Below are 9729 nucleotides of genomic sequence, written 5' to 3'. Positions count from 1 at the left end.
AGTTTTGTCCTTGACCAGCCTAGACTACCCCCAGCTAGAGTAGGGGAAGAAGCTGGCCAGAGGCAGGGAGGAGGAGGGGAGACAGGGGAGAAGAAGACAGACTGGCCACTCAAATACAGCTGGTCTGGCCCCTTAGTGTGCAATGCAGGGATAGATAGGACCTGGTTCCTTCGGCTTTACAAGGGGCAAATAGGAGCCTCCTCAGGCTTCAGACATGAGTGGCATAGTTCATTCATTCCTAGAGGGCAGAAGTGGGTTTAGGGGGCAGGGTCCCCTCTTCTGCCCTTGGAAAGGGCCTTTGAGGGGCCTTTTCCAGGGCTACAGGTGGGTGGCTGTGACATCTGTGGGAGTGCTAGTCTGGTTGGGCTCCCGGCTGCTGGAGCCCCAGGAGGCTTTGGGCACTGGGCTGGGGCTGGTCTGGGCGGCTTCCCTGAGGCTCTCTCTGAGTGCAGCTTCAATCTGCTCCTGACAAGCCCAGAGGCAGTCCACTTCTGCCCATGATCCCTGACAGCAGCAACATGAGCTAGTGACCGGATATGGAGCAGACACCCAGGCCTTGCACTGCAGCCCCAATGGTGCCCATTGTGATCATGGACGGTGGGTATATTCTGTAGCACAGAGGGTCAAGAAAGTCTGGGCATACTTTTTGACCAAAGCCTGCCAGTTACTGGGCAGAGAGAACTGGTGCAGTATCAGGGCCAGGAAATCATGGGCAATCACAGCAGCCAGGTCCCACTTTAGCTTCCCCAGGACCTACCTGTACCTCTAGGTCCTCTTAGGCGGTTAAGCCCCTCAGAGCACAGACAGTGGCCCAGATGCTCACTCCCACTGCCTCTGGCTTCTGTCTTTGGGGAGGGAGCATCACAACCACTGGCTACAGGGAGGAACATGCACACCACCCCCAGGCACCCAAACAAAACCAATATCTACCCCTGCAGGGGCATGTTTACAAAGTCCTAAAATTGAATTTTTAAAAAGGAAAAACTAAATTTGAAAGTTCTTTAAAAAATGAATCAGATTAAAACACTTGCTAATTAAAAAGAAGAAAAAGGAGAAAGAAGAAATAATAAGGAGAAATAACACAGAATCTGAGCAATATAAAACAATTACAAATGACTACTTTGTCCAACCCTTTACAAATAAATTTGAAAATACCATAAGCAAAGTCAAAAAAAAAAAAAAAATTACAAGTGAGAAGTAATATTTGTCCCATACCACAAACTAAGGACTTATCTCTCAAATACATAAAGAGTTTCTAGAAATCAATAAGAAGAGAACCCAACAGAAAAACAGGCAAAGAAAATGGACTGACAGCAGAGAACAATATGAAATGGCTCTAAAACATATAAAAGTTGCTCAACCTATGTCACAATAAAGGAAACGCAAATTAATACTGCACTGATTATCATTTTCACCTAACAAATTGGCAAAATCCACAAAGTTTGCTAACCACAGCTGTGGAGAAATAGGCCCTCCCATATATTGCTAGTGGAAGTATAAATCAATAAAACATTTATTAAGGGAAACTTGGCAATATTTATCAAAACTGTAATTGCATACACCCTTTGATCCAGCAATGTTCTTGCCACTTGCAAAATAACAAAATTCTAGGTCAGTTGTTCTCATAAGATTATTTGTAATAGAAAAAAAAAATAGAAACAATCAAAAGTCTGTCTATGGGACACTGGCAAAATAAACTATGGTAAATCTACACAATGGGACACTGCAGATGTAAAACTTTTTAAATGAGGTATAGATCTCTATATTAAGATATGAAAAGAAAACCTAGATCAATTATTAAACAAAACAACAAGGTTGTGTCTATAATTTTGTGTATTTTCTTCTTTTATATCATTTATTAATTTATTTTAAAAACTATGGTCAAAAATAGGGGGTGGCTTAAATAAATTATGGTATCTTCATCTTATGCAACTGTAACAAAGAATGAAAAGGCTCTCCAACAGCTGATATTGAAAGATCTCCATGGTACACCATTAGGAGAAAAAACAAATCTCAGAACTCCATGAATAAGATGCTACCTTTAGTATAAAACAAAGAAAGGGGGAATAAGAATATATATTTTAATTTGCTTAAATGTAAACTAAAAAATTCTTAAGGATACAACAGAAATTATAACAGTGGTCATGAGCTGGAGGGAAGATGAGAGCTGGGCAGATGGGGGAACAGGGGTGAAAGACGTTTTACTTTACAGGCTTTCATGTTCTTATATGAGTGTATGTCCTATTCAAAAAGCTAAATTTAAAAATAATATCCAGCTTGAAATTAGAGATACTGTAGCAATACAATCAAGCTAAATGAGATCACTTTATATGTTTTATGAATTGTTTCCAATTATCATAATATTATGAAAATAGTGGAATCTCTAATACTGGCTTGCAAGTAAGCATGACACAGGTTTAATGAAAGAACATGGTAAGTCAGGGGAAGGGAGAGACACCTACCTTCAGCCTGATGTTGAATATGTGATTTTTTTTACCTTTTACATTCTCAGTCATATCGGATTGATGCTAAAATGATTTTGGTCCTCTGTGCATATCAGTTCACCCAGAGCATAAGCTTAGATTAAACACCGGCTAGAGATAATCCTCAAAGGGGAGAAAGAATGGACTGAGAGTTCACTGAACAACCAAGTTGCAATCATTGGCGGGTAAAGACAGTGGAGTTTATTGACCAAGTTCAAAAGCAAGTACAGTCAGGAGACTGAGAAAGCCCATACCACAGGTTTTGGGACTTTTGTTTGTTTGTTTGTTTGTTTTCAACAAATAACCTCCAGTAGAAAAGGTTTGTAAATGAGAGGGGAGAAAGAGAAAGGAGAGGGGGGTAAAATGGAAAGAAAACCATCTGACCCAAAGATGTGGGTGAAGTTGTATTTCCCCTCCCAGCAAGGCAGCACAGGGGTGTTTTGCTGTCTCTGACCTCCTCTCTCTGTCCTGATTTCCAGCCCCAATCCCTCTCCAGGGCTCCCTCCCACCGGCCACTCCTGGGTGGCCTCAACTATTGGTCATAATATTGAGGGTTAGAAAAAAACTAAAATGCTCCTTTCTCACAGCACTTGCATTTTCCCAGGTATCTTTGAAAGACCCCAAACAAGAGCCAGAAAAATTAATCCATAGTGTGTATTTCAGACCCCTTGGCAGGCAAGCAGGAAGAGAGTTTTTCTAAGTTTATGTCTCATGCACCACAGATCTCATTCAGAGGCACCATGTCCTCTGCTTTCTCCCCTGGCTGAGCTGGGAAAACTCACAAATTGTTCAGCCAAGTTAGACAAGGCTGTTTCCACTTCCAACACCCTGAAAACTCCCTGAGGAGAAGGAGCACATGTTTTATGTATATGTTCTTTCTGCCAAGCACAGAGTAGGTCTTAATTTCCTTTTAAACACAGGTATTAATTAATACATGCAAGGCCTTGGATTGTTTGAGTTGTTTTGTGTTTGATGCTCAAGAGACATCTTATCCAAAAAATGAAGAGCTGGGAGTCAGACACTGCGTCCTAGGTCACCCAGTCATTAGGGAGAGAGAGCACAGTCTGGAATCCAGCTCTCCTGAAGTCCTGTGCTAATCCTTTCCCATGTCACTGTGCTGCTTGCCCAAGTAACAGGGGTCAAATGAGGAGCAGGAACAGGATGTACTACAGCGGGTCAAAGAGGCCCAAGATACCCATCTGTGAACCAAGCACCTGTGAAGGGAATCAATGAGCACCAGTCAAGACCCTGGCCCAGTAACTTTATACAAGTCACTTCCCCTTCTTGGACCTCAATTTCCCCATCTGTACAATCAGAGTATAAGACCAGGGGATCTCAGAGACCTCTGTCTGCTCCAATCTTTTTCTAATTCAAAAACTGACAAGAGAAGAGTATTTATAACCAGCACTGTTACCTCTCCATTAGCCCCTATAGGTAATCCAAGCTGTCTGGGGTGAGAAGTTGGGTGGGTGAGCGATTGAGTAGGTGGGAGAAGCCTCCTTTACAAAAAGAGCAGATACATGTTACTTGGCTGGCTGATGCCACTCCATTTTGTCTCGAATGCAAAAAAAAAAAAAAAAGTCAGTTTACTATAATGCTGTTTGCCACTGACTGCCCATTTACCCAACCCAAGGCATTCCTGGCAGGCCTGCCACAGAGGGCCTTACCCCAGCAGATTGGGTAAGAGCCTCCAAAATAATGCAAATTCAAAGATTAATGCTGAGCTGGCAGCTCTTTGATTTTACACCATCTATCAAAACTGAGAGGCTGTCCTGTGGCCAGAGAGAGAGAAAAGGTCCCTTAAAGTCTTGAATAACTTCTGGAGCTACCATGGTCCATCAGAATCAGGAATTCCTCTATGGATTTCCAAAGGAAATTAGCCACCAGGCACTAAGCCACTCTGCAACTCCCCTCTCATCTCCACACTCCCTACCATATCAGCAGGCAATTAAGGGTGCTCCAAGCACAGGAATCCCCAAATCACCAGAGCCAGATATCCTATGGGGCAAATGAGAGCATATGAACCTAAAATGCCTCATATTTCACTGACTCCTGTCACCTCTTCTCCTGTTCATGCAGGAACTCCAAACCCCTGCAAAATTACCCTTGACTAGGTCTGATTCCTCCCAGGGGCTGTAGCCCATGTGCTCCCCCAACACCAGGGGAATCTACTACCTACTGCCACCCTGCCCGCAACCACAAGGAATTTGCCCACCGTCTCTGGTTGAGCATCTGCTAGTTAACGCAGCACAATCAGACTTGCCGGGTACTGCAACTCCCCTGGTGTGAATGAGCAACATCATGTTGAACGTGGAATTGCACCACTCTTCCCAAGGCCAAGGGTCCATATTGTCATGCCTAGCTCCTTCTTCTCTTACATGAATTTGTTCAAGAGTCTCCAGAGGCATCAGGCAGATAGGCTTCTGGCAGGCCTATGCCAGCAATGTTCCAGGCATGCCTGATTTCCCATTTAGGCTCTGGCTATAAAACTCCCCTGCTCAAAACTCTTTGATGACTCCCTGTGCCTTCAGGTTCAATTTCAACTTCCAGATATGCCACCTGGAGCCCTGCTATGTGCATAGCAGAATTGTTGGCACTAGAGACTCACAGCAGGTAGGAGGTAGCCTCTGGCAAGCAGTGGAGTGTGGTGGTTAGAACCTGGCATGGCCTGAGGTGGGAATCCCAGCTCAATCCCCCAACAGCTGTGAGTCCTCTGCCTGTTAGGAGGTTGTTGCAGTTTGCTAATGCTGCCATTATGCAAAATACCAGAAACTGATTTGTTTTTATAAAGGGGGTTTATTTGATTACAAGTTACAGTTCAACAGCCATAAAAATGTACACACCAAGGCCACTGGCATCCAGAAAACCTCTGTGAGCTCAGAAAGCACCTGACTGGTGTCTGCTTGCTCCCAGGTTGCATTTCAAAATGGCATTCTCCAAAATGTCTCTAGGCTTAGCTTCTCAGGGCAAACTCTGGGCTAGTATCTTCAAAGAGTCAGCGAAAGTCTGCTTTCAACGGCAATCTCCAAAATGTCTCTCTAAGCTGCAGCACTGAGCTCCTTCTGTCTGAGCTCTTAGGGGGCTCAGGTAAACTAATCAAGACCCATGCTGTATGGGCGGGGCCACACGTCCATGGAAATAATCTAATCAAATGTGTTACCCACAGTTGGGTGGGTTACATCTCCATGGAAACAACCTAATCCAAAGATTCCAACCTAATCAACACTAATACGTCTGCCCACACAAGACTGCATTAAAGAACATGACATTTTAGGGCACATAAGACATCCAAACCAGCACAGAGGTCTTCCCCAGCTGCATGGCCCTGCTTCACTGCTGCCTCCCACAGAACTGAGGGCACCGTTGACAGGCTCAGCTACTCACCCCCCAGCTTCTGAAACAAGGAACTTCCCCCAAAGCCCAAGAAAGCAGCCTCCAGAGACCACCAACTTGGATTAAGGCCAAGGCTTACTTTGTCTGTTCTCCATCATGGCCACATGTGGTGGGAGGCTGACAGGCTGGTGCCAGCCGTGGATGGCATCTCAACCAGACACACCTCCAGAGCTCCCCTAACATGAGGTTCCATGTAAATCATCCCACAGTCAGTCCTCCTCTTGGGAGAGACGTCCAGCCTCAAGTCTGTCCCATCAGGGTTTGGGGGGATTTTATTGCCCCTCTTCCTATGTCTCACCCACCGGGAAATGGTAGAAGGAAAACAGTAGGACACAGCATATGGGCATTGGGGATGTGGTGCTACACGGATTTCTCCTGAGGCTTGTGAGATGTAGACATGTGGCCCTCGTGCCGATCTTTGCATCCATTTATCCATCCCTCACACCTCTCTGACTGCAGTTTCCTCATTGGTGAAATGATTCGATAACACAAACCACATCCACCTATTGTGAGGGTGACATGAGATAACATATGTTGTCATAAGCACCCTGATTATGTGTGGAAAACCTTATATTCTAGATCAGTGCTGACAATGGAACTATAATGCAAACCACATATGTAATTTTAGATCTTCTAATAGCCACATTAAAAATGTTTTTAAATAGTAAAATTTATTAATTTTAATTTCAACATGCACTTAATTAAAAATTTAATGAGTCACTTCACATTCTTTTTTTCTTCTTTTGTAATAGGTCTTTAAAATGTGGTGTGTATTTTACACGTATCTTGCATCTTAATTCACACCAGGCACAATTCAGGGGCTCAGAAGCCATTTGTAGCTAGTGGCTGTTCTGGGGCGCAGTTCTAGTCTAAAGCTGGATTCATTCCATGGACAGTGGGGAGCCATGATGACTTTTTGCCAGAGAAGTGAAATGTGCAAAAAGGCAGTTTAAGAAGCTTTGATCTGGCCTTGGGCTAGTGGCCTAGAGCTGTTCTGCCTCAGTGGTCTGGGCACTAGACCGAGAGGCAGCAGCTCTATATTCTGTCTCCCCATCACCTCTTAGGTAATTGTGTTGAACGAAAAATCAATCAAAAAATCGCCAGGATTGGGGCAGCTGCCTGGATCTGTGGAGCAAGTTAAAGGAAGGGTCAAGATGAGTCCGATGGTCAGAGCCTGGGACAGGGCAGAAGGAAGGGGCACTGCAAGAAATAAAGAAAAGTGGACTAGGAGCCTGTGAGGAGGGGGATGACTTTCACTTTAGACCCAGTAGTTTCCAGTGTGACAGAAGGCTGCTGAGACCAAATGGCTGCTTAGGAAGAATGTGGAACTGGAGCTCAAGATGATATAAGTCACTCAGCAGTTTGCCAGGCTGCTGGGACATGCTGGGCACTCTCTGAGGCATTGCAAAGGGAGTGATTATAGCCAAAAAGTGAGAAGAGGCAGTGAAGGTTTAGATACCCATAACAACTAAGGAAAAATTACAAGCTCACATGGACATTCGAGGTCTCAGATGCTTGGAGGTGGGGGCGACTGGGAGACAGGGAAGACTGTCCAGGGCAGCGATGAGAAACAGCCTTTAACCAGCCTGATATTTGTTGAGGCAAGCAGGGCAACCTTCACAGCAAAAGCCTTGGCCAAACCATTTGCGTTTCATTAACCGATCAAATTCTCAGGGCACCTGGGAGTGAGCCTGCTCCACAAAGCAGCTGCTTTCTCTTTAAACAGTTTTAGATCAAAGCCTGCAGCATACAAGCACTCTATGTGACACTGTTCATGAAGAAGAAAGTCTCCCAGCAGCTCCAAGAAAAAAATGAAAATAAATGACCTCAACACTTATCCAAAAGCAGCTTTGCGATATTTGCAACTTCCATGAGTGAATGTGTCAAGGACAGGAAATGTCAGGGGTTATGAGCTAGCAGAGTGCGGCCATTCTGGGATGCAAGCATGCTCCACGAGCCACCTGCAACAGGGCTCGTGGCCTTCAGACCCAAAATAACAATCTTATAAATTACCCAGCTGACTACTCATGCTATACTCCAGAAATCCTTGGGGGAGAGTAGAAGCACACCACACACTCTGACAATCAAGGAATAAGAAGTTTATCCATCATAAAGATGGGTCTAAGAGAACTTCTGTGGACACTTTATCCTTTTCAAAGAACTCTGAACTCCTTAAGCCAGACTGGTTGAACATCGTGAACCAGACTGGACAGATGAGAACCCCAAGGCCAGAGAGGTTAAGTAACTTACTCAAGGGCACTGTATTTATTCTGCCTATGCAAGTGAAAGAAAACCAAAGCCCTGAGAAGGGGGACTGGATTGACAGGCATAGCCAGGAGAGGCAAGGGCAACTGGCCATAAGAGCATCTGGACCCAGGAACTCTAAAACCATCAGCATCTCTGCTTCTCTGACTTGGCTCTCTCAGGCCAGCTGCCTCAGTGGCTCCAACCTAACATCCTTACCACCTCATAACTAATGAGGAAAGTCTTTCCTGCCACCTCCAGTTTGTAGAAACTTGGAGAAGCACCCAGGTTACGCAGGCTTGGGTCACTCATTCATTCCTGAGCCAACAAATATAACCAAAGCCAAGGAGAACCAAGGCTGAACCCTCTCTCCCTGGGTGTGTTTCTAGGCTAAATAAAAGGAACAGGTGCTAAGCGGACAAAAACTGTAGCCTCTATAATCACCAGTAGGAAGTCCACAAAAAAATCAAGGCCAGAAGCCAAACTTCCTGACCTCGTCCATTATTCACTGATTCAGCAAGTATATATTGAGTTAGATCCATAGCAGTGAGCAAAACAGATGTGGCCCCTGCCCTCATGGACCCCCCACCCAGCAAGAGAGAGAAGACAGTAATAGGTAAACAGGCAAATGGCTGTAAATTGCAACAAGGGCCATGAAGGAAACCAACAGGTGAAGTGGCAATGGAAATTAGGCAACTATTCAGATAGGCTGTTTCTGGAAGCTTCTCAGAAGAGGGGCCATTCAAGCTCTGATCTGAAGACTGAAAAGGAGGGAGTGTGAAGGAGAGACTGTTCCAGGCTAAGGGAAGGAGCTCTGTGTGCAAAGACCCTGAAATGGAAAAGACCTCAGGCCATGTGATGGGCTAGCAAATCCAATGTGACCAGCGTGTGGAAGGTGAGGGAAGAGCAGAAGCGTCCACGCCAAAACTTGGCTCTGGCAGCCCCTCTCATTCTGTGGAAAACCCAATGCTATTCCCAAGATTTTTGAAAATCCCCAGGGAACTTACCATCTCGAGGCAATTCCCACTTCCACACACTCCCGTCTCACCACCTACAGCCCATCTCTGCCTTCTACTGGGCATCAATCTGGATGAAAGATGCAGACACTTTTATTTCACCCAAATCTCACACAAGGCATTAAAAAGTATTTGACAGGCTTTGCTACATGTTTGGAAAGACAGAGTTGTTTTACATCCCAGGAAAGTAAACCATTTAAAATTAACTATCAGACATTCCTTTGTTCATGTACCTCTGAGGATTTCTCACTGTCAGTCTTTTTATGGAAGTTCAAACATTTCCCTCCCCACATCTGAATTCCCCTAGTAGACAAGCATGGAATTACCTGTCCAGCACCCCTTCTTAAATCTCCATCGCCTTATCCATCCATTCAGATCCTGGGGCCTGTTGGGTTCTTACGTGAGCCCAGGTGGTTGGTCAAGGTATGACCGTCTCATCCAAGTTCAGCCAATGAGACCCTTCCCTGGGAATTTTGGAACTGGAAACAGAAAGTCGATTGGGTCATCCCCTCTCTGGTCACTGAGGCTGTAATATGTACTTCTCTGGATGTGCTGGCTGCATGTCTCAGCAGGTGAAGGGAACTAGTTTTCAG

The 9729-nt window shown here is 45.0% G+C and overlaps 1 pseudogene; it reads right to left on the bottom strand.

Moving 5' to 3' along the window:
• Window positions 1-318: 318 nt before the first annotated feature.
• On the bottom strand, window positions 319-5237 carry LOC119526167 (annotated as a pseudogene).
• Between the last annotated feature and the right edge of the window lie 4492 nt (window positions 5238-9729).

The sequence above is a fragment of the Choloepus didactylus genome, chromosome 1, assembly GCF_015220235.1.
Source record: "Choloepus didactylus isolate mChoDid1 chromosome 1, mChoDid1.pri, whole genome shotgun sequence".
Classification (NCBI taxonomy): domain Eukaryota; kingdom Metazoa; phylum Chordata; class Mammalia; order Pilosa; family Megalonychidae; genus Choloepus; species Choloepus didactylus.
This window is presented reverse-complemented; position numbering and strand designations above follow the sequence as displayed.